The following is a 24,478-nucleotide window of genomic DNA, read 5'->3' as shown; positions in this document are numbered from 1 at the left end:
TCAGCTTCTCTGGCCATTTATTTTTAACACTAAAAATATTCCGTTGTCTGGTAGTACTATGGTTAACTCATCCATCTACCATCCATCTACTGAGGGGTATATTGGTTGCCTGCAAATTTCCTTAGTTAATGTAGGGAAACCTGCTATAACCATCCATGCACAAGTTTCTTTGTTTGGTTCTGTTGGGTTGTTGCTGAGTTTTGTGTGTGCAGTACTAATGACTGAGCTCACATGAACTAGGCAAGTGCTCCACTGTAGCCTCAGCACTCTTTTTACTTTTGTTTTATTTTATTTAATAATATTTTAAATTTATTCTTTGAAATTTTCAAATGTGTATATGACATATCTTGATTACGTCCATCCCACAGTAGTTCTTTCCAGCTCCCCTCCAAGAACCCTCAGCACATTCCCCTCCCAATTTCATTTCTTTTTTTTTTCTTTTGAAAATTAATATTCCATCCGTGGAGTCCAATCAGTCCTGAAAACTTGCGCATGAGAATGGGGCCACCCAGTGAGGCGTGATCAACCTACCAGTGGCCACATCCCCAAGGAAAAGTGACTCTCACTCCCTTAGCAGACATTGTTGTCGATAGCTCATCGGCAGGGTGGGGGTTGGGGGAGGCCTTGGGAGCCCCTCCTCCATCCATGCTGGAATCTTGACTGGCTTAATCTTTTTGTTTGTTTGTTTGTTTTGTTTTTCGAGACAGGGTTTCTCTGTGTAGCTTTGTGCCTTTCCTGGATCTCACTCTGTAACCCAGGCTGGCCTCAGACTCACAGAGATCCTCCTGCCTCTGCCTCCCGAGCCCTGGTTTTAAAGGTATGCGCCACCACCGCCCGGCTGACTGGCTTAATCTTGTCTGGGTCTTGTGCAGGTAGCCATAGCTGCTGTTGAGTGGATGTGTGCAATAGCCGAGTCCCTTTGCTCTTACTTTTTGAGACAGGGTCTCACTATGTTGCCCAGACTGGCTTTGAACCCGGCTGCAGCCCATGCAGGCCTGTGATCCTCCAGACTCAGCCTTCTCAGCAGCTCCGATTACAGACTTGCAGCCATTGACCCAGTTCCTTTACGAGTTTTTGTGTACATACAAGTTTTTCCGTTCATTGGAGAAAATGCAAGGGAGCCAAACTGCTGGGTTGTGTGGTAAGAGTATGTTTAGATGTGTAAGACTACCAAACTGTCTTCTAAGGTGTCAGCTCTGTTTTCCATTCTTACAGCAATTCCTTGCATTTTTACTAAAAATTTGGTATTGTCTTGTCAGTTTCTTCAAAAAGTTGTGTGAGGTCTTGATGAAGACAGAGTTGCCCATGTAAACCAGCCTAGGAGTATTGCACTCCTAACGTACTGTCTTTCCAGTCCATGAATGTGGGATGCTTTTCCTTTTTCTCCAGTCTTCCTTCATTTTTTTTTAAGATTTATTTACTTATTATGTATACAGTATTCTGCCTGCATGTATGTCTGCAGGCCAGAAGAGGGCACCAGATCTCATTACAGATGGTTGTGAGCCATCATGTGGTTGCTGGGAATTGAACTCAGGACCTCTGGAAGAGCAGTCAGTGCTCCTAACCTCTGAGCCATCTCTCCAGCCCCCTTCCTTCATTTTTTTTTTTTTTTTTTTTTTTGAGACAGGGTTTCTCCATATAGTTTTGGTTCCTGTCCTGGATCTCGCTCTGTAGACCAGGCTGGCCTCGAACTCACAGAGATCCGCCTGGCTCTGCCTCCCGAGTGCTGGGATTAAAGGTGAGCGCCACCACCGCCCTGCACCATCTTAGTTTTTATTGCTCATTGCCAGTGTGTACAAGTATAGTTGATTTTTATATGTTGATCTTGTACCTTGTGCTTTGGGTATTTAGCCCAATGTTTCCCAAATACATCAGCCCAGAGCAAACCCCTGTTTGAAGAAACATTAATTGACATTCTCAAGATCTTTTCCAGGACACAGTTGATGGCACTAGCCCATCCCTACACGCTTGCCTTTTATTTCCCCCCATGACCCTTAGGGCCACATCCTTTCCGGCCTGTTCATGTCATCCTCTCAGTAAGACGTTTCCTCCCTGCCCAATCTTCTCAGAATGATATGATGCCTCCTCCAGACACCTGCTCAAGGCTGTCCTGCTCTGTGCTTCTTTCCTCAATGCTCATCCATCCTCCCTGCTCTTGGACCATGACTTCATACGCTGGCTCAATCCTGGCCGCTTACATACCTGTTTCCCTCTTGTGGCTGCGACTGATTTACGGGCCAGGCCCAGGTAGTATTGCGTCTGTGGCTTAATGGATTGACTATAGCAATGAGAAGAAGGAGGAGACAGGTCCAAAGCCCCAGTTGGCTCCTCCTCCTCCTCCTCCTCCTCCTCCTCCTCCTCCTCCTCCTCCTCTCCTTCTCCTCCATTCCTCCCCTGTCTCCCCCCTTTCTTTCTTTCTTTCTTTCTTTCTTTCTTTCTTTCTTTCTTTCTTTCTTTCTTTCTTTCTTTCTCTCTCTCTCTCTCTTTTTGTTTTGTTTTTTGAGACAGGGTTTCTCTGTGTAACCCTGGCTATCCTGGAACTTGCTTTGTAGACCAGGCTGGCCTTGAACTCAGTGAGATCCTCCTGCCTCTGCCTCTCGAGTGCTGGGATTAAAGGCGTGCGCCACCATGCCCAGTTGAATTATTTTATTAATGTGTGTGTATTTGTGTATGTTCTGTGTCTGTACACAAGCCCACAGAGGACAGAAGAGGGCACTGGATCCCTTGTAGCTGGAGTTACAAGTGGTTGTAAGGCACCAGACACGGGTGCTAGAGACCGAAGTTGATCCCCCTGAAAGAGCAGGAAGCACGTCTAACTGCTAAGCTGTATCTTCAGCGCCTAAATATTCTTCTTAAAGTTTTATTTAAAATTTTTAAAAATTGTGTTGGGGATAGGGGTGGGTATATGCCATGGGGTATGTTGGAGGTCAGAGGACAACTTGTGGGGTTCAGTTTTCTCTCTCTTCCATGTGAGTTCTGATAATTGGACTCAGGTCTCCTTCTTTTCCTCCTCCTCCTCCTCCTCCTCCTCCTCCTCCTCCTCCTCCTCCTCCTCCTCCTCCTTCTCCCTCTTTTTACCTTTCTTCTGTTTGGTGGCTACTATGTGTACTGGCTAGTTTTATATCCACTTGACCCAAAGTAGAGTCATCAGAGGGGAGGGAACCCTGATTGAGAAAATGCCTCCATGAGATTGGACTGTATGCAACCTGTAGGACATTTTCTTAACTAGTGATTGATGGGGGAGGGCCCAGCCCATTGTGGGTGGTGCCATCCCTGGGCTGGTGGTCCTGGGTCCTATAAGAAAGCAGACTGAGCAAGCCATGAGGAGCAAGCCAGTAAGCAGTGCTACTCCATGGCCTCTGCATCAGCTCCTGCTTCCAGGTTCCTGTCATTTGAGTTCCTGTCCTGACTTCCTTTGATGATGAACAGTGATGTGGATGTGTAAGCTGAATAAACACTTTCCTCCCCAAGTTCCTTTGGCTGTGGTGTTTCTTCATAGCAATAGTGACCCTAACTAAGACACAATAGTGATACTAACTAAGGCACTATACAAGGCCTAGTATAGTTCTAGGGCTAATGCTCCGCAGCTCAGTGCTCCATCCATATCTGTATAGCTGACCAAGCATCTAGGCACCTTGGTCGCTCTAGCCTCTTGACTCCAGCCAGAAGGAGGGGCCCAAAGGGCTTGCTCTCCCATGACCAGCCTGTGGCCAATCTGGTATGTGATTCTATCCTTCACTGTGTCTCTGAGATCCACCATGATCAGAGTCTGCAGTCAGTCCTGAGAGTCTGGAGGCATAGAGAGGATGACACGGTGTCCCCACCTCTACCAGACAGAGTTAACTAACATGGAGTGAGCACTAATGACAGAAGCCCAGGGTACAGGAGCTGGTGATGCCCTGGCTGTGTACCTAATTGCAGCTCTTGTGTCCAAAGCCCTCTCTGAACTCATTTAGGAGCCAGCATGGAGAGATCCTCAGGCCACATGGCCTCTGACCAGCCCCCTTCTCCATCTGGGCTAGGTTCCTTCCACTGCTCCCCATATTTCCTGCTTCTTCAGAAGCCCTCCTCCTGGAGCCGGCTCCCAGGAACCATGCCTGCTCTAAGCACAGCACCCCCAGCCTGCCTTTCTCATGGGGTCCCAGAAGACAGAGTTAGCATCTTGTAGGCCCTGGTTTTTGTTTTAGGCACACTGAAGGATTCAGGAATTGTCAGGGGAATTCGATGTTCCCATTGCTGTACACTGTAAGGGACAAGAGACATTGTGGGACCGTGAGATGACTCAGTGAGTAAAGGTGCTTGCTGCTAATCCTGACGACCTGAGTTTGATGCCCGGGACTGACATGGTGGAAGGAGAGAACCAACTCCTCCAAGTTGCCTTCTGATCTCCACACTCATAGGTACATAATTAATTACTCAATTACAAATAGAGACACTGTCTGTGCACTGCCTGTGTATCAGATAGTAAAGTCTTTATATGGTTAACTCGCTTTCAAAAGTCTTTATATCATCATCTCATTACCCTTGAAATATAAGGCTAGAGTCATTGCTATTCCCATTTTATAAAAAAATAAATAATAATAAGTAAAGGCTCAGCCCTTGGGGGTCACTTTCTCAGATTTCAAGGCCAGGACTTGCCTCTGTATACATTGCCTTCAAACTACGTATTTCCAACCTAGAATGTGATTGGTCTCTAAAGGTCAGGAAGGTTGGTCTCCAGAGTCACTGAAGAGAGATCAAAGGACTAGTTAAGTGAGGTAATCTGAGTTTCTCTGCTCTAGTATGAATAAAGCTGCAGGCTCTGAGGCTATAGTCCCTAGCCCAGGGTAGAGGTGGGGTACCTGGCATTGAGGATGAACGGAGTGCTGGCCCAGGGTGGCCATGCCCTTGCTGGCCTCTTGTTCAGCCCTGTACCACCCCTCCTCCCCCGATCCTGCCCTGTTAGATTAGCCCTGGGCCAGTTAGAGGGTTTGGCAGCCGCCAGGCCAGCCTCCCGATCTCCCTGTGCGAGGCTCCCTGGGATGTGGCCTTTATCACCGAAGCGGCTTTTGAAAGCCCAGGCTGTCAAATATGGTCCCTTGAAAGGGGACCAAAAGGCGGGGCGTGCTCACCCTGCTTTGCCCCTGCAGGCTCAGCTGGCTCCTCATGATGGCTGGCGGGTGTGTATTTTAAAACATCTAAATGCAGCTGAAGATAAAAATTATTTACAGCCCCCAACCAAGCTGGCAGCGCTTTAGAGTGTGCTCTGACGGCGCCTCTCCCGCTTGCCTCTCCCCAGCTGATAAAGGGCCATAAACAAGGCTGACACGTTTATAATAACCTTTTTCTTCCTCTCCTTCCTCCCTCTCCTGGGCTCTCAGCTTGTCTTCTCACTCGCATGCTATGAGGGATAATTTTTTATTATTCTGCCATTAGCAGAGAATAGAGAGTTTGATGGGGGGGAATAAAACATCAAATCATTCAGAAAGAGAAGGAGACAAAAACAAGTGAGCAGCTTTTATTTTTCCACGTCAGCAGGGGCTGTTGGGATGTCACTGTCACAGGCAGGGTTTGCAAACTCATTTTCCAATGTCCACCCATCCCCCATTCTCTACTTTGCTTCCTCCTTTCTTTCCCAAAGGGTTAGTGGGACTGGAGGCTGGCTCTGTCCACCAGGTGGCTGGCTGAAGGGGCCTGGGCCCAAGTGGAAGGTGGTATGGAGTTTCTCGAAAGAACACAGTTCAGTCTCGGCTCTATGGCCTAGGGCTCTGGGCCTGTCCAGTGAGCGGGTAAGCACACTGCAGTCTGCAAGCTGCTGTCTGTGTGAAAAGATGGGGGCCACCAAAGGTCTCTGGAAAACCTTGGCTTTGCTGACACACGAACAAACATGGACAAAGCCTGCAGGAGCTGGTGACCCCAAGGTGGAGTTCCAGAAGCAGATACCGAAGCACAGCAGAGTTGGGGGTGTAGAGACCCAGAACCCCGTGGATCTACACAGAAGAATCTTGGGACTAGGAGAGGCAAGACAACTATGGGGTAAAGGAGACCAGGTCCCCACACAAGATCTGCCTTCCCCTGGGGTACCTCTCCAGGCAGAGATCATTTCCAAAGAGCTTTGGTGAGAAAGCCCGAGAGGCTGAAACAGTTCAGCTGAACTACGGCAGGGCTCTTCTGAATATTTTCTCCTGAAGACACTTCCAGTTGCAGCAGTGACATCCCAACCCACACGTCAGCAAGGCCACGGATGCCGTCTCACAGGGACCAAACGCTCCTCTGTACTCCAGGGCCCTGGGTTTCCAGTGAAGCTGTGGCTGGTTCCCCAAGTGTGCCCTCTCTGGAAAGTGGTAATGTAGTGCAGGGGGGTCCGAGGGGAGGCCCACCCTTCCCCCCACCCCTCAATCCAGGCTCTTGGATGATGCGCCTGGCCACCTCTGCTCTTACCGAGCTCTGGCCACAGGCTCTAACCGATGATGGGTTGTGAAGATCTCAGGTAGGAGCCTCCTGAGGGCTTCAGGGAGGAATGTGCTAGACAAGGACCAGCTAGAGGAAGGGTAGGACAGGGCCCACGTCCTCACCTCACATCCACAGGGCATCCCCAGGGGTGCCACTGATTTTTGTCTTCACCCTGGATAGCACAGTTCTGTGACATTTGCCTGCAGGTCACAGTGATATGGCTGGAGAAAGAGATGCTTTGCGGGAATGTTTTTTTAACATATTATGTATTGTGTCAGGGAACAACTAACATGTGTGGGCACTCATGCGGTGCCACCCATGTGGAAGCCAGAGGACAACTTTGTGGAATCATTTTCCTCCTTTCGACTTTCTGTGGGTTCCAAAGATTGAACTCAGGTCACCAGGCTAGAAGAGCAGACATCTTTATCTGCTAAGTCATGACAACGGCCTGCTTGTTAGCAATTCTTATGAAACCATCCTACAGTCTTAAGGGGCGTGTAGGCAGATGAGCTAGACAGAGACACTGTAGGAACCTAGAGAACAGTTAGGGGCACACAGAGACCCGGGGACTTCGAGGCACACGTGCCTTCTTCTTACTAGGAGGACCAGGAAGACTGAGGGTGAGACTGGAGTACACAAACATGTGCTCCCAAGGCATTCTGGAGACGCCTCACTGAGCACAGCAGGGTCACATGAAGGAGCCAGAGGGTATACCATGCAGCTGTCCGACCATGGCAAGATGAATCACCCCTATCCCGCCAGCAGTATATACCTCCCCCTCGGAAACCAGTGGGCGTGGCTTTACAGATCCTAGAAAGTAGAGGATGTGGTGTTTATGATGAGCTCTCTAGTTCCTTGATGGCCACAGGAAGGAGATCCATCTCCCCTGCCCCTCCCACCCAGGCCTGCACAGCTTCCTTTCTTCTCACCATCAAAGGGACATCTGTCTCTCCACAGGAGGGAGACTAGCATCCTGGGAATATACCTAGGGCTTTGATGTCCAGCACTGCCTACTCGGCCCTGCCTCCGGCAGCAGTCCCTGCTCCCTCTTCACTGCCTCAGGGTGCTGCCCATCGGCTCTCCCCCTCTCTCCCGGCATCTGCCCAGTTCTGCTGTTCCGAGCCTTGGGATCAGCCTAGACAGGGAGCTAGCTCCCCATTGGCCCACCCCTTGATCTAGATATGCTCCTACCTTGTCCTTGTGCTTACACTCAGGAAGGCTGGATCTGCTCATGCCCATGAGCCCTATCTGACCCATTTCCCCACTGTTTTATTGTGTAGCATGTGACTCTGCATTTTGTGTCTCTCCTGGCCCCCCATCACCAAGGGAGAGAACCACAAAATCAGGGCCTGGATTGTTATTTATTGCGCAGTGCAACGTTTACCGTGAGAGAAAAGCCACGAGGTACAACAAAACCCACTATAAGAGTTCATTAAGGGAAAGGAATAGGAAAGAAGTGCATAGGCCTAAGGAATGACTGTGCAGGAAGAGGCGGGAGGGATAAGTGGAACCTGCTTTTATAGGTCTCTCCCCACCCCCACACCCACCACCACCACCACCACCACCACCTCTCCCCCTCCTGCACATGCGCATATGGGTTACCTATCTAAGCCAGGCATGTGCATAGATTACATGATCACGCTGTGCACAAATTATGTGATCATGCAGCACACAGATTACGTAGGACATAAGGTCCTGGCATGACTAAGCATCTTGCCAGGTCATGTAGCTGGGGGTCTGACTAGGAATTCTAATATGGATCCTCCCACCCCTCTCCAACTCAAGGGAGATCTCTTTGTGTGGAGACCTCCTTTGTTTTCTTGGCATATCTCCTGCAAGGCTGATCAGGGCCAGGTACAAGGGAGTGAATGATGTGGAGGGAACCAGAGGAAACCCTAAAAACTGGGGCATGCCAAGTCACAAGAGCCATAGTCACCATGCTTTGCAGACCTGCCCCAACCATGTTCCTAGAATGGAAGCAGCTGACTGGCCAGGGCCAGGGGTCAGGATGGCAAGGATGGGGACAGTGAGATGACCGTCTGCCTGCCTCCCAGCCGTCATCTTTCCAGTGAGGCAGACAGCAAGCGGAGGCATGGGGTGCTGACTAGCAGAGGGGTGGAGCGAATGGACAGTCACTTGAAGGACAGAGGGCTCCAGGGTAGGCCTGGGATGAGTCGGACCACTTCCACTGAGGTGGGAGTGAGCAGCCTCCTTGACGGCTGGATGTTGGTCATTTCCTAAACACATTCTCCCTCTCTTCCAGCTCTCTGTTGCCTTTGGGGCAATGAGGCCAGGGCCCTTTCAAAAAGGTTTCCTGAGAGAACTGTGCAGGGTCTTGGATGGGAAGACAGAGGATCACCCAATAACCTGTGCTCTGGGGACATTCCCAGCATTCACCATGTACAGTCCTATATAGGTCACATAGTCATCTGTACATATATAGCATATGTATATACACATACATTAGACACACATGCTCACACACAAATGCACACAGGTACATATACACACTGACATTGGCAAAACATACATTTAGCACCCACACAGCACACTACACACACACACACACACACACACACATACACACACACACCCCGTTTGTAACCTCAGGCTTGAATTTCAGGACTCATCTATCCTTGCCTTTGCCCATAAAACCTCCATCATCTGTGGTCCCTGATTCAGATACAAGCTCCTTTGCAACCTTCCATTGCCTCCAAACACCAGGGCAACTCAGTCAGGGCACATCAGTCTGGCACCCCGTTCTAGGCACCCTTATCCCCTCACACTAAACCGAGGACCACAGTGACCAGAGGAGAGAATGGGGGTGAGGTAGCAGGGAAATGGTTTGGCCTTTGGGCTACCTCCCGTTTGAGAGGTCATTTGAGAATCCAGCAGGGCAAAATCCTGTGTCTATGCTCACTGCAGACCAGCCTTTTCCAACTGAAGAGGAAGCCCAGGGCCCCACATCTAGCAGCATCCAGAGAGAAGCAACAGGATGCAACTCCATCTGGGGTTTGTTGGATGGAGAGGATCAGAAAAAGTAGTGACATCAGGGGCAGTCCCTGCAGGAGGAGGCGACAGACTGAGCCAAGGCAAGAGGTGGTAAAGCACAGAAGAGTAGACTCCACATGACCTCACGTCTTCTCTCACCTCCTGCTCTTCTGGGGACCCAGATGGCTGTGGTATGGTTCTAGGGGGGTTCCGGTCACAGAGGCACCCCCATCCTTATAGCCCAGGCTAGACAGCCCTTGCTGGCTCCCTGAAGGTGAGCAATTCCTGGGGAAGGAGCATGGGTCTCCCTCACAGGGCAGGCTTGGGAGAGCCAGGCTGATTGGCAGCAAATGGGGTGGGGAGGCCGTAAATCCCAGTGTGCAAGCCTACCCTGCCCTGCTCTGCAAGGGCACTTAATTTAACCACTGCTGTCACAACAGCTTTGTGAACCTGCTCACCAGGCCCCTGGAATTTATGACCCCAGAGAGACCTTGTTCTTCAGGCATTGAAAGCCTGTCCCGTGGAGATCAGGGTCTGTAAGGGGCTAAAATCTTGCCCTTCAGGGTGTTTCAGACAAGATTAGTCTCCCCTTCTGAGGCACCTCAGACTCTCCCCAACTCTAACCACACTGTCACTTACAGCAGGACTGAAGGTCTCTAAGATGAGGTTCAGTCAGATGGCTCTGCTAGGCTCCCGTCTTGGGGCACATGGTGTGTGTGGGTCCTCTCCCATCCCCTCCCGACTCCTAGACGGGCCTGGCTCCCTCCCTATCTTGCTTCAATGTGGTCCTCCTCAGGGGCCGCAGATCCTTGTCATGCTGGGTCAGGGAGCAGAACATTCATTGACTGCACTGGCAGCTTGAGGCCCGCAGCAGCTCCTCAGGCATCCAAATGAAGTTCCACCAGGCCTGCTAATCAGGCTGGATTATCTACATAATCCTCTCCATCCCAAGGCCCCACGCCTGCTTCTAAATGAGGAACAATGATATCTCCTGACCTTGGGCCACGACAGAGAGACCAGGAATACTAATGCTTTGCTGTTCTTCCCTGAAGTCACGTGGGGTTCCCGACACCTTCCTCCCCACGTGACATCCTGTCTACGGTACCCCTGATGAATAATGTCAGCATGGAGCCGGGCCTTGCCGAGCTTCCGTTTGAACTAGGCAAGCTTAGATGTGCATCCCAGCTCTGTCTGTCTTCTGCTATGTGACCTTGGACAAGATGTTCAGCTCTTCTGAGTCTGTCTCCTCCCTTAGGGAAGGGTGGCATTAGGACTGCTGGAAGGTGGGGTTTGTTGTGAGGTGAGAAGGGGCTAGGATATCATAGGTGCTCAGTGGATCCTGTTCCCTTTCCAAAGTGTGATGGAATTACCAGGTGGGCTACTTCACAGTAGAAGACCACCAGAAGCAGCTGTACCTATTTCTGGCTGGCTAGGTGGCCACTGCCATTGTTTCCCAGGAGGAGAGCCTAAGGGGCTGACAGAACTTGGAGATAATTCTGGAGGCCTCCAGGAAGTCAGCTCTTCCTGGCTTCTTACTGTCCCCTTAAACTCAGCAGGTGGGAGTCCTTGTGGTGGGAACCTGGGTTCTCTTCTAGCCAACCTCTGAATCTATTAGTTGGACCTGTAACTTGAAGCCCTGCTCCCCAGCTCTGTACAGGCTTCTGTAGGAGCCAGTGGAGGGAGTGGGCAGCATCTGTCTTGGACCCCACGTAGGTACGGGCCACCTTACCCATGGGCCAGGGACTGAGGGCTGAGGGACCCAGAGGACAGATATCCTGAGCCAGCTTCCATGTAAAGGCAGAAAAATTAGAGGACGCCAACAAGACAAGATCTGAGAATGGGAAGAATGTCAAGAAGTCTCCCTGGGGAGCCACCCACCCTTAGGGAACAAGATGTATGTATGGGCTTCTCAGCGCGGACAAAACACATCCTTACAGTCACCAGCTGTCAAGGGACAGGACCAGGACACCTGAAGCACAGCTTGAGGGACAGCACTGGGGATGGCAGTCCCTGTGCTGAGAGAGAGATACAGGGAAGGTGGAGATGTGGAAGGGGCAAAAAGGAGTCCGCAAAACCCAGCTGGAGACTGGCTCTGCCCTTCCCTGCCCTTCACATGGGAAGGAAGGAAGCAGGAAGCCCTGGGAAAGACTTCGAGGTGATGAAAGGGTAGGTGTAGGTGGGGGTGGCTCCTGAAGGCCTGGCCTCCACCCGCAGGCTCTGGGAGGCTGGGAGGGAGGGGCCCCCCACCCCTCTAATAGATTCTTCTTTGATCATGTTTTTGTGACCTTTGTAAAAGGCAATTTAAATTCTAATTGTCCTGTGAGCACCAAAGGAATCAATTAGAGACAAGAGCGGCTAATTGTGTGGGGGAAGCAAGTCCAGGGCAGGAGGTACAGGGAGGTACAGTGCCTCCCCACATCCCCCCCCCCTCAAATGTCTGCTGACAGACTCCCATCAGCCTCTCTTTCCCAGTATGAAGATACATATGCCCAACTCAACTCAAGTACTCACAACGTGCCAGGCACCTAATCCAATACTGTGATGAGCAAGCTCCTGACAGTCCTTATGACAGGCTTGTGGCTAAGGGCTGATCTCACCCCCATCATACAGATGCCAAGACTCAGGGCCTGTGATCTCACAGCTGGGAAGGGCGGACCCCAAGGTTTGATCTGTAGGTAGTCTGGTTGCAGAATCTGGATGTTTTTCACATGATGCTGGTCTCTCCAGGGAACATAGTGTTCTGTCTGCATCCAGTAGGCTCAGGTGAGCTAAGCAGGTGACAGGATGCAGTAACAAGGGACTAGCACAGTTAAGACAGCAAACAGTTGTACCCAGAGGCCACTTGTCCTGAGGATTTCTGCTGTGACTGGGGAGATTTGGCAGGCCTGGGAAGCCCTGATGCCACAGTAGTGACTAAAAGGCTTTGACACAGCTGTTTTAGGGTGATTCTGAGACATTTTTAAAATTGGCCACTGAAAGTTCCAGTATTCACATTGTAAGAAAGCTGAGATTGGCTGGGGTGGTGCATCATGGGGGGCCTGTCTGTTCCAGGCCAGCCCTTTCTGACATGCCTAGCTGCCCTCCTTCCCCAGGGAGAGAAAGGGGGGATGGGAGCAAGATGGGCCTTCCTGCACAGTCTTCAGCCCCGAGGCCAGTAAAACCTGGACAGGGTCCAGGGCTCAGTGTGCGATGAAGGCCTACCTCCAAGTATAATCAAGGCCTGGCCCAGTGTGTGAACAGGAGCAAGCTCCATATGTGAATAGATCAGGGCTCAGTGTGTGACCGGGCTGGATACTCAATGTATGACCTGGGTTAGGGCTTAAAGTGTGATCAGAATGGAGACTCAGTGTGAGGCCAGGCTAGATGCTCAGTGTTTAAGCTACCTCAGGGACCTACCAATTTCAAGGTTGGGTGTAGCCAGTCTCTGGTCCTCCCCTACTCTCCAACTGGCAAACAGTGCACTTGTGTCAATTTTGCCCAGCACACCAGGTGTGAATTGTGAGGTTTAACACCCCTTCCCCTCCCGTGTCCCCTTGACTGACCTTCATCCGTGCATCCGTGCATCATAACCCAGCCCCAGCATGGAGTCACTAATGGCCTCCTTGCAATACAGATTATCCATGTCCCAAAGGGAAAGATCACATATTGGCTATAGCAATTTGGGCAAATCACCTACCTTCCTTCCATCTCATTGCTCCTGGATATCCCTGTAGGTATTGCAGCCTCAACCCCACAGACTGACTGTTCCCTGGAAACCTCTCCGACATCACCAATATGAGCCAAAGACACCTGATCGTCCAACTTGAAAACGGCCTTGGCCTCGAACCCCTCCTTGCAAGGCCTACCCCCACCCTTCTGCCGCAGGTCTGTTTTTTCTCTTAGACTTAACTGCTGCCTCACAGACCCCCATCCACCATTGTCCTCTGTTGCTGTCCTCTAAATGACAGCCAGACCACCCTTTCCCAAGTGTTCATCTGACCATGTTGCTCCCTGGAGGGACGCAAACAGAACGAGGCTAACTCAGCTATCTGGGACACATCTTCTCTAGAGGGGGCCTCCCCTAGGGAGGGAAGGGTGGGCCGATATATAAGTGAGGGAAGGGAAGGGAAGCAGGGTAAAGCTTCAGGACATGCCCTGGGGCTTTTTATCTCAATCACTTCATTACTGCATAGTAAATGTATAAAATAATTGGTTTCATATCATCCATGGAGGTAATATAGCCATCATATTTACCTCCCTTACAGTCATTTATTCCCCATTTTTTCCATCTGTTGGTCCCCTTCCCAATTTGTTCCCCTTCCACTCTCATGCCATATACATATCCATAAGAATATCACACACACACACATATATACATACACATACATACACACACATAAACATACACACACATATATACATACACACATATACACACACATATATATACATACACACACACACATACACACACATATGTGAAAGAGAGAGAGATGTAGATGCCTCAAAGCAGAGAAAATGTATGATACTGTCTTTTGTCTTTCTGAGTCAGGCTTATTTCACTTATCATGATTTCCAGTCCCAACCATTTTTCTGCAAATAAATGATTTTGTTCTTCTTTAACCTAGCTCTTAAGGTTCAGAAGAGGGGTGTAGCTGTGAAGGAGAGTGAGGAGGGAAAGAAACCGTGCAGCACAGAGCCAGAGGCGTGGCGGCAGAGGAGGAGGAGCGGGAGGCACGGGAGGCAGGCAGAGTCCCTGCCACACTCTGCTCTCTGTGGCATCTCCAGGTTGCAGATGGCCTCAGTGGTAATTCGTTAGCCAGACCCATCAAGCATGGCAAGGAGAGGAGAGAGCTGGGGTTGGGGCAGGGAAGAAGCAGTCCAAAGGCAGGTCTGGCCATGGCAAAGAGGCAGCAAGGTTAGGGGAGGGCTTCACTTCAAATAAGGTAGGGCCGGTTTCATCCATGGACTCAGTCCTATGTACCTGCAGCGTGTCTGCCCTGATCGCTCTCCACCCCCCTCAGTGCCCAGCTCCCACCTGTGTGCCCTTGAAGGCTCATGCTGGGGGAGGTGACAGGAAGTGACATGAAACAGATGGTCAGATTCAGAGGAGGGATGCCAGACTAGCTCAAGGTCACCTGACTAGCTCAAGGTCACCCATCTGCCAGTAATTAATCCAGGGTTAGCATGCTGGTCTCCTGCTCTGGGCTGGTAGCCTATGCTCCAGCGGCACACGGAGGAGCAGAGACTCGGAGAGAGCCCGAGGTGACAATGGAGGACACCAGGGAGTCTTAGGCTTATGAAGGGCTGGGCAGGGACAGAGCAGTGTTTATTCAGCTTGGTTGACATCAAGGTCCAGAGCTGTGAAAACCTGACAGCTCCAGGTCCCAGACCTGCCCCCACCTCACCAAGTGATACTGGGCCCTTCCTTGTCACATCCAAGCCTGCAGGTGCGACAGAGAAGACAAAAATGAGCCGCTCCCAAGGGCCTTCCTGCAGCATCTTGCAGGAGATCACAGGTAAGGGTCAGTGCAAGCCTCTCAGGACAGAGCAGAGCTGGGAGCCAGGGCAGTGCCAAGCCGGCAAGCTGGCAGCCATCGCTTTCCATGCTGCAGGCCTTCTGTGTGTGTGGAGGACACGGCTATGAAATGTAAGTAAAACCCAAGGCTAATTTCCTCGGTCAGAAGGAGGAGGCACTGCAGCGTTCTCAGACCCTAATTAAACCCACTCGGGCGGTGGAACACCAAAATCAGCTCCAAGATCAATATTGCTATTCATTTAGAAGTGTAACAAGGTTAGAGAGGTGAGCAAAGGAAATAATTAACTCATTTGCAGCCTTTTTAAACAGAAACAGTCATTTTAATCTCCAGGGTAATTAGCTATGCTCTGTCCATCAATCATGACCACCACCATTATTTTAAGTATTTGATTAATTAAGGAGGGAGGGGACTAAGGCATCCTTCTAGCCCCAGTACGGTTTTCTGAATCTGGAAGGACCCCTGAGCAGGCATCATAGAGCACTTCACAAAGGGTCAGTAACGACTGTGCTGAAAATGACCAGCACAGCCGGGCGGTGGTGGTGCACGCCTTTAATCCCAGCACTCGGGAGGCAGAGCCAGGCGGATCTCTGTGAGTTCGAGGCCAGCCTGGGCTACCAAGTGAGTTCCAGGAAAGGCACAAAGCTACACAGAGAAACGCTGTCTTGGAAAAAAAAAAAAAAAAAAAAAAAGTTCAGATGAAAATGACCAGCAGAGGCCGGGCGGTGGTGGCGCACGCCTTTAATCCCGGCACTCAGGAGGCAGAGGCAGACCGGTCTCTGTGAGTTCGAGGCCAGCCTGGTCTCCAAAGCGAGTTCCAGGAAAGGTGAAAAGCTACACAGAGAAACCCTGTCTCGAAAAAACCAAAAAAAGGGAAGAAAATGACCAGCAGAGAAAGGCCACCACACGGCAAGTGTCGCCAAAGTTGAGGCAGGTTGACAGGTGCAGGGACTCCCCATCCTAGGCTTGACTCTTGCCAAAGAACAGTGCCCCATCCAGAGACTGGAAGTGTTGGGGGTCTGGGATCCCCAAGTTCTGCTCTGGTAACTGCTCATAATTTTCTGAGTGACAGCAACAGGCCCCCCGCCACTCCTTAGGCCTTGCATTACTTTAGATGTTTGTGGAGAGCCAGAAATTGAGGATTCTAAGTGCCCGAGGCCTCCAGCCACTGGAGGGCAGCAGAGCCCCAGGGACCCCAGAGGCCAGGGCTGGGCGTCTCAGGCTGTTCCAGACCCCACAGCCTCTGTTTGTGTCTCTGCTGTTCAAGATCCCATTGCTCAGCTCTGGGACTTGGACAGGAAGCTGAGTCAGATAGTCCTCTGACCCTGCTAATAGCCCAGACTTGGTCACCCTTGCTATTCAATAGGAACCACAGGTCCTGGCCCGTCTCCCTCACATTCCAGATGGGAAAACAGACCCAGAGAGAGGCAGGGTGTTGTTATGCTAGTCTTCCTGTTTAGTTATCCTTAGCCAATACGGAACACAAAATTCCTGGCCCGAGGATCTTCCAGGCGCCCTCAGGAGAAAATTGTAAACAAACTGTGACCACTGAGAAGGAGGAGAAAGCTGCCAGCCAGCCACCTCGGGGCAGGAGGCTAACAGAAGCAAACCCCAGGCAACCTGGGCAGTCAAGGAAGACCTCCTGGAGGAGACGCCTCTCAGCTGAATCCCAGGGAAAGGCAGAGCAGAGCGTTCCCCAGGGCAGGAATAGGCAGTGCAGAGGCCAAGGCAAGAGTGTGAGGAGGTTGGGGGTGGGCACAGGGAGATACAGATACAGCTGGATACCACTGTCAGTTCAGGAGACCTGGGGCAGGGGGAGAGTGGGGCAGGGCTGCAGGGCAGCTATGGGTGTCTCAAGACAAAGGAGCTAGGCAGGAGAGCGCTGGGTCTGGCGGCCACTGCCTTGCAGAGCCCGGCTACATCTCTCTGTGCCCAGCATTGGACTTGCCCCGAGGTTGATGATGTCATTTTCTCCGAGAGCCTCTCCCTAATGCTGTCTTCTCTGGGACTCATCTGGGGTGTGTGGAGCCTCTGGGAGGGGAGAGAGTGGAGAAAAGGGAAGCTGAGGGGACAGAAAAAAATGACCAGGCTAAGAGAAACAGCCAGGCAGGTCAATACTGCGGGTCTTACTGCCCTGGGCCACACCAGCACCATCCTCATAAAGCCTCCTCCTGCATCCCTCCAGCCCTGGGGGAGCTCACCCTCTCAAATAGTTATCATTATCCCTGGAGTCACCTCCATCTCTCTAGTTGCTGACTCTGTGCCTGGGGTGTGCAGAGTGCTCCACTTGGAAGTCTAGTATGTCCCTGGTACTTCCAGCACTCAGTCTCCAGCTTGCCTAGTTCCAATTCTGCTAGGCAGGTAGAATACTGACAGACTATGTTCACTGGTCACCAAGCAAGCCAGGAAGGCCAGAGAGCTTGGCTGGGCCACCCAGCTGGCACATGATCTTCTGCGGGAGTTCTGGGTCTGGGCACTGGCTCCAAGGTTGGGGGGGGGGGGGAGCAGAGAGGAAGAAGAAAGCAGAAGTCCAGAGGAGAGGGGGAGGAGGATCAGGCTGGGCCTGGAACTCAGTTGCTAGGGGCAACAGCATTGCATCCTGAGGAGGAACCAGATGCTGAGGAGGGCAGCAGATCCAAGGCTCTGCAGGCTTGGGGGTGAGGGCAGAGCATGCAGCCAAAAGTCCAGGAAGAGGCTGGGACATGTGGTGTGTGTGTGTGTGTGTGTGTGTGTGTGTGTGTGTGTGTGTGTGTGTGTGTGTGTGTGTGTATGGTGTGAGTGTGTATGTGGTATGGTATGTGTGATGTGTGTGGTGTGTGTATGTGATGACATGTGGGGTATGTGTGTGTGGTATGGTGTGAGTGTGTGTGTGTGTGGTGGTATGTGGGTATGAATGTGTGTGTGTGTGTAGTATGGTATGTGGGGAGAGTGGAGGGTGGTGTGTGTGTGCGTGGCATGGTATGAGTGTGTGTGTATGTGGTGTGGTATGTGTGTATGTGGTATGGTATGTAGTGTGAGCATGTGTGTGTGTGTGTATGAGTGTGTGTGTGTGTGTGGTGTGGTATGTGGTGTGAGTGTGTGTGTGTGTATGGTATGTGGGGTGAGTGGAGGGTGGTACGTGGTGTGTGTGTGTGTGTGTGTGTGTGTGTGTGTGTGTGTGTTGGTGGGAGCTCTTGAGTACTGTTCTGACCCAGGGCAGGCATTTCCAGTGGGGAAGAGGACAGAGAGCCTCCCCTCCACGTTTGTAAGGTCCTCTTGGCTGCTCAGGCTTTCAGGACTACAGTGTCTCTGGGTCTCTGGAATTCAAGAGGTTGCTGAGGAGCTGGGGCTGCGGAAGCATGCTTGATCCAGCACAGGTCCACACCAGACTCCAGCCTGAGCGCCAGCATGCCCCCCACCTCCTACGGCTCAGATCCAGGAGAGGATAGACAATTGTGGAGAGAGATGTAGGGACACAAGCGGAAGGCAGTTCTCTGAGGCCTTGGTTACTCCCAGACCTTTCCCACTTCAGTCTCTCTGTCTACAGGATGATGCAAACAATCTTGTCCTTTATTAAAACTGGTCAACACTTAAGTCATGTACATGGAAGGATCCCTCATTAAGAAAATAAAAACTGGGGCTGCAGAGATGACTCAGCGGTTAAGAGCACTGGCTGTTTTCCCAGAGGACCCGGTTTCAATTCCCAGCACCTACGTGGCAGATCACAACTGTCTGTAACTCCAGTTCCAGGGTACCCAACACCCTCATACAGACATACAGGCAAAACACCCATGCATATAAATAAAAAAAATTTAATTAAAAAAAAGAATTAAAAAGGACCAAAATGATAAAAAGAAGAGATGTTACTTTGCCCTGGCATTTGCTGCAGAGCTGAGAGGATAGGTACTACCATTTGCCAGATCTGCAAACCAAGGCTTAGAGACAGCTGGCTAAGGGGAGAGAGAACATGTGTGTGCGCGCGGCACACACACACACACACCCCACCAGAGCCTTTGGGGAGCTTCTCATCCCCACCTGAGCTCCCCCAACATCCAAAACATCACCCACATCCCTGCCCTCATATGCCCAGTCCCTGAACATCAGGGCCTGCTCAGCCTGATTCACCTCATCTGCCTGATCCACTGACCAGAAAGTCACCCCTCCCCTCCCCCAGGCCTTTGAGTCTCTCCATCCCACATCCGGTTAATGCTAGGTCCCCACCACTGCCCACAGACGGGCCTGTTTGCTTCCTGACTGTTTCCTGGTCACGACACCCCAAACACGGTGGTGTAACCAATGCTCCTTTCCTTGTGCTCACGGGTCCTGTAGGTCAGGCGTGTGAACAGGTCACAGAAGGGACAGTTTATTCTGTTGTGTGACATCTGGGGCCTCGGTGGCTGGGATCAAGATCATGTAGAAACTTGTCCATACACTCCTCTGGCTGGGAGCTGGGCTGGATTTCCCCCAGAAAACCTGCCGAAGGCTTCTTCACCCAGCCCAGACCTCCTCGGGGCACAGCGGCTCTGTTCTAGAAAGCACTGACATGTTGGGCTCCAAGGGAAGTGTCCCAGGTAAGGCAGAAGCCACAGTGCGTTTATGGCCTGACCTCAGAGATCCCACGTGACACCTCTACAGCCTGCCCAACAATTTCAAGAGAGATACAGACCTTCATGTCCAGGAAAAGGGAACAAGGCCATGCTTGTTGAAGAGCCTGTGGGTTGGGGACGTGAGTGGTGATGGTGGCCCTGCTTCCTCCCTCATTGCCACATTTATTTCCTTCTTCTCCAAGCCCTGTCCCCTCTGTGCCCAGACATTGCCCTGTGTCCCACGGCACAGGGCAATGTTGCCTAGACTGACAGCCGTGTTCCCACACACCAAGGGACAGAACCAAAGGCACATTCACTATGTCTCGGAGGTGGGGGGGCACTTGTTTCCCCTGCTCTTCTTGTACACATGGCTACCCATTGGCCTTTGCTTTCCAGGGTGTTCTGTTGTCTTACTGAGAACTCTGTGAAGCTTAGCATTGCAGAAATCTCACCCCCATCTCTTTCTGATGACTACAGTCAGTACCAGCCTCCACTTGCCCCAGAGGACCAGGTTCCTTCACCCACCTGCCAGGTGCATGGCTTTCCATCTCCCTTTACACTCAGCACAGCCCCAAGGCAGCTCCTCCCCCTTTCCACCAGCCTAGGCCACACCAGCTCCTTCTTCTCTCCACAGGGACCGCTCAACCACCCATACTCAAGCCAGAGCCCTGTGCTCTCATGCCCAGGCCCTCCTCTTGCGTTGACTGCCCTAGATGCTGGCAGCTGAACCCTTCCAGCGGGTGACACCCTCCTTGAAAGGCCGTGTTTCCAAGCAGGCACTTCAAACAAGGAAAGCTGTCCTCCCCTGCCTCTGCCATCTGAGTCCTTGCTGGGGAGCTCTGTGTGCTACCTCCCTCTTCACACCTGTGCTCAGGATTCCAGCCCCTCTAAACCCTGAAGTTGTCCCCTGGGACAGGGACACCTCTCTGTGACCTCGTGGAACCGACTGCTAAGCTTTTCTGTGGCAAGGGTCACATTCTATCTCTCAGTATTCAGTGAGGTAGCCAGTGGCCATTTAAATTGTGGCTAAGTGTGGCTAAAGAAATGATGTGTGTGTGTGTGTGTGTGTGTGTGTGTGTGTGTGTGTGTGTGTGTGTGTGTGTGCACGCGCTCTCTCGCACATGTGAAGGCCGGAGGCTGACGTAAGGTACCTTCCTCTACTGCTTTTCCCCTTGATTTTTGAGACAGTCTCTCACGGAACCTGGAATTCACCAATTCAACTAGACAGGCTTGCCGGTGAGCTCCACACATGCCCTCTCTGCCTCCCCAGCCCTGGAGTATGAGTATGCACTATTGAGTCTGTGTTTTCACGTGGATGTGGGGATTAAACTCAGCTCACCATGCTTGTGCAGCAAACCCTTTACCACTGCGCCACCTCCCCAGCCCGAGGAACTCAATTTGTAGCTTGCATTTCATTAATTTGAATGTAAATGGGTACATAAGGCTGGTAGCTACCACACTGGATTGTGCCATTCTATGAGATAGCATCTCTTCCGAGAAACCCTCCCTGGCCTCTCAAGACTAGGCTGGAAGTCCCTCTTTCAGAGTGCACTAACTCCCCTCTGGCCTGTGGCTTCTTTTGTCATAGAACCACCCTCCACCCCACTTCAGCAGTCTCACAGAACAGATGCATTTTCCTGACTCAGATCTAGGCACAGACTGGACCTTTTACCTGAGTGCGGCTACGCACACATATGTACAGGGAGTTTCCTAGTGGGCATGTGTGTGCACCCTTCTGACTTTGGCAGGACCTGTGTGGTCTCTGGCCAGCTGAGAACCAGGGTCTCCCACACAGATGCTGGCACCCTAGTCTGGCCAGGAAATGTGCCTCTGAATTGGCCTTTGTGAAAATCAAACCCTGTTTTCATTCTCATTTCTTAGATGCTTCATCAGCATTGCAGATGAATCCTCCTCGTGAAACCCCAGTCAACAGCTTCCAGTTTGGTTTGGTTTTGTTTTTTGTGGGGACCACCTGCGCTTCCACGCCGTGCACAAACAGCCCCAGGGCAGGCCCAGAAGATTGCCACTTACATGACCTCCTGAGGCAAAGACTTGGCCTAGGCTTGCGACCTGAGCTGAGATGCTGCATTTCTTCTGGACGGAAGCAGAAGGAGGGAGAGTTTGCCCTCCTCAGCTCCCTACCTGCTGCACTGCGAGCCTGGGAAGGGCTCTTCCACCCAGCTGTCTCACATGCCAAGGGCAGCTTCTGGGCTAGAGGAGGGGCAGGCATGAATCCCCCTCTTTGGAGCTTCCTGGCAAGAAGGGACTGGTTACCTTCCTCCATTCCCAGCCATTTCCTTGGAAAGCAGTGTCCTGATTTAAAGGAGGCTGTCCCCCAAAGACCCAGACATTTGAACACTTGGTCCTAGTTGATGGTGCTGTTTAGGGAAATGTAGGTGGTGCAGCCCTGCTGGAGGAAGTACGTCACTAGGGGATGGGCTTTGAGATCAAAAGCCTCGTACCACTTCCAGTTAACTCTGCTTCCTGCTTGTGGTTGAGATGTGAGCTCTCGGTTTCCTGATCCTGCCACAAAGCCAGCTGCATATTGCCTTGATTCCCAGCCATGAAGGACAGTAGTCATGGTTCCTTCTGGGACTGTAAGCCCAAAGAAGCTCTTCTATAAGTCAAGATATTTTATCATAGCAATAGGATTGTAACTAAGATAAGGAGAATCTTAGAAACCAGATGCTGAACAAGATTTCAGAGGCCAGATCCAGGTCCTCTAGCATGGACAGACAGCCTGAGGTCAGGGGGTGCTGGGCCCTGAACAACAGAATGGGGTGGGGGAGCCTCAAGGTAAGTCTCAGTCAGTCAAGGGTTCTAGACACAATGGCCGTGACCCCACCATGGACCCCTCCTTCAAGTCCTCCACCCATCTTGTGGGGAGGGAGTCCCTGTCCTACCTGGCACTTTTTTGGTGAGTAGTTGCCCTCAGCTGGGGCCTTGCTATCCAAGGAGGACTTCTTAGGAAAAAGCAACGGACCATCAGGGTGTCACTCAGTGGGAGAACACTTGCTGATCATGTAAGAGGCCTGGGTCCATCTCCATCTCTAGTGTAACCACCCCCTTCAAAAACAGACCATGAAACTTTGCCCTTTGCAAGACAATGGCAGTCCCCATAGAGCGCAGTGACCAGGACAGCAGATGCCACCTCTGAACTGCCATTATTTTCTGAGTTTGAAAATGTGAGTGAACGAGGAAAAACGGAAAGAGAAAAATAGGGGGACCCGAGAGCAGAAAGAAGCCCTTCCCTGGGACCTTTTATGCTGGACTGAGGGTCAAGGAGCTTCTACACAACTGAAGGGAAGGACAGGGCTGCCTGCAGAGTGAGTGTGTGTGTGTGTGTGTGTGTGTGTGTGTGTGTGTGTGTGTGTGTGTGTTTGCTTGCCTGTGTGTATGTGTGTGTTCTGTCTGTCTACATGTCCAGATACATGTGTGCAAATTCATAGGCATATATGTAGGTCTCACTATACAGCCTTGGCTGGCCTTGAACTCACAGAGATCCACCTGCTTCTGCCTCCCAGATGTTGTTATTAAAGGCATGTGTCACCATACTTTGCTACAGTGTATTTTTTGAGACAGGGTCTCTTGCTGAACCCAGAACCCACTGATTCAGTTAGATTGGCTAGCCAGGGAGCTGTAAGGGCCCTCCTGCCTCTACTGTCTTAGAGCTGGGGTTCATATGATCTGGGTGCTGAGGAACTGAACTTAGGTCTTCACGCTGATGCAGCAATCACTTTGTTTACTGAGCCATCCTCAGCCCCATCCCTACATCTTAGGAGAGGGGCTCCATGTGGCAGCCCTATACTTGTGAGCCAAGCCCCACCCACAAAGGCCCCAGCTGTCTCTAGAATCTCCTCTTTTCCCAGACAGTTCTGCTGGCCTTGTCCCCAAATTAGCCCTCCCCTGCCTAGCGCTGCCTCCCTTAGATACCCAGGGACTGAAATCATCAGTGCTCCAGAGCTCTAGAACATCTTCGGTTGTTTTGTTTGGATTGGCCTGCTGGAGGCAGAGATCCACCTTTAGCCACCCAAACAGAGCAGTTGGGTTTCACTGTTACATCCCATTATTTTTTCAGAAGGCATTCTCCTTGGACAGCAGAGCCACAGCCAAGGGCAACCACTCACCAGCTGGTGCCAGGCAGCTCAGAAACTGCTCCCTCTACACTGGGTGGAGGAAAGGAAGGTGAGGGTCTAGGATGGGGTCATGGCTACATTGTCCGGCACAATGGCTTTCTTTTTCCTCCTAGCCTAAAGATTGGAATCTACCTCTGGGTGGAGACGTTGTCTCCTTCCCTAAGAATTAATCCAGTTGGCAGGTCAGTCACCAGGCCAAGGGTCTGTAGACAATCTGTTCGGGTATCAGATTGGCCTTGAGTCATGCTGAAGATGTGAAGGGGGGGGGGTGTTGTATATCCCTTTAATGAGATAATATGCTTTTCTTAGCCAGAATCCTTGCCCTCTGTGTGGTTACTATGAGGCTGCATAAGGTTCTGTTAGGTCTGCACAATTCAGTAGGCATAATGTTTTTGTTTTTTGTTTTCTTTCTTTTTTTCTGCCTCTTTCTTTCAGATGCTGGCAAGAGCTTAAATATATTTTCTCTGATACTTTGGGGTTTTTCACTCTTCGTTCTATGAAGTTTCCACTTACAGACAGACAGACAGACACACACACACACACACACATTTACAGATGACATGGCTTTCTCTCTTCTTTTCCATCTTCCTTCTCTGGGCAGTTTTGAGATTTACAGTTTTCCTGTCTGGGTTTATTTGTTTGTTTTGGTTTTTGGTTTTGGTTTTTTGAGACAAGGTCTCTCTATGTAGTCCTGGCTGTCCTGGAGCTCTCTATGTAGACCAGGCTGTCCTTGAACTCACAGAGATCCTCCTGCCTCTGTCTGGAGTGCTGGAATTAAAGGCATGCATCACTATGCCTGGCAGTAGGCTTTTCTTTTAAACTCTAGTAAAATTGTCTT

At 51.2% G+C, this 24,478-nt stretch overlaps 1 protein-coding gene across 2 annotated transcripts in view; it reads left to right on the top strand.

The window, feature by feature from the left end:
- Positions 1–23,058, top strand: part of Lingo1 (leucine rich repeat and Ig domain containing 1) — a 266,682-nt gene extending 243,624 nt beyond the window's left edge. For both annotated transcript variants that reach the window (XR_008222940.1, XR_008222941.1), the window contains 2 exons: positions 14,846–15,052; positions 21,386–23,058. The gene's annotated coding sequence lies outside the window, so the exon portion shown is untranslated. The remainder of the gene's footprint in view (positions 1–14,845; positions 15,053–21,385) is intronic.
- The last annotated feature ends 1,420 nt before the right edge of the window (positions 23,059–24,478 follow it).

The sequence above is a fragment of the Peromyscus californicus genome, unplaced genomic scaffold (genome assembly GCF_007827085.1).
Source record: "Peromyscus californicus insignis strain IS unplaced genomic scaffold, ASM782708v3 Scaffold_11__1_contigs__length_118956290, whole genome shotgun sequence".
In the NCBI taxonomy this organism is placed as follows: domain Eukaryota; kingdom Metazoa; phylum Chordata; class Mammalia; order Rodentia; family Cricetidae; genus Peromyscus; species Peromyscus californicus.
Note: the sequence above shows the minus strand (reverse complement) of the source record. Positions and strands in the feature narration are given on the sequence as shown.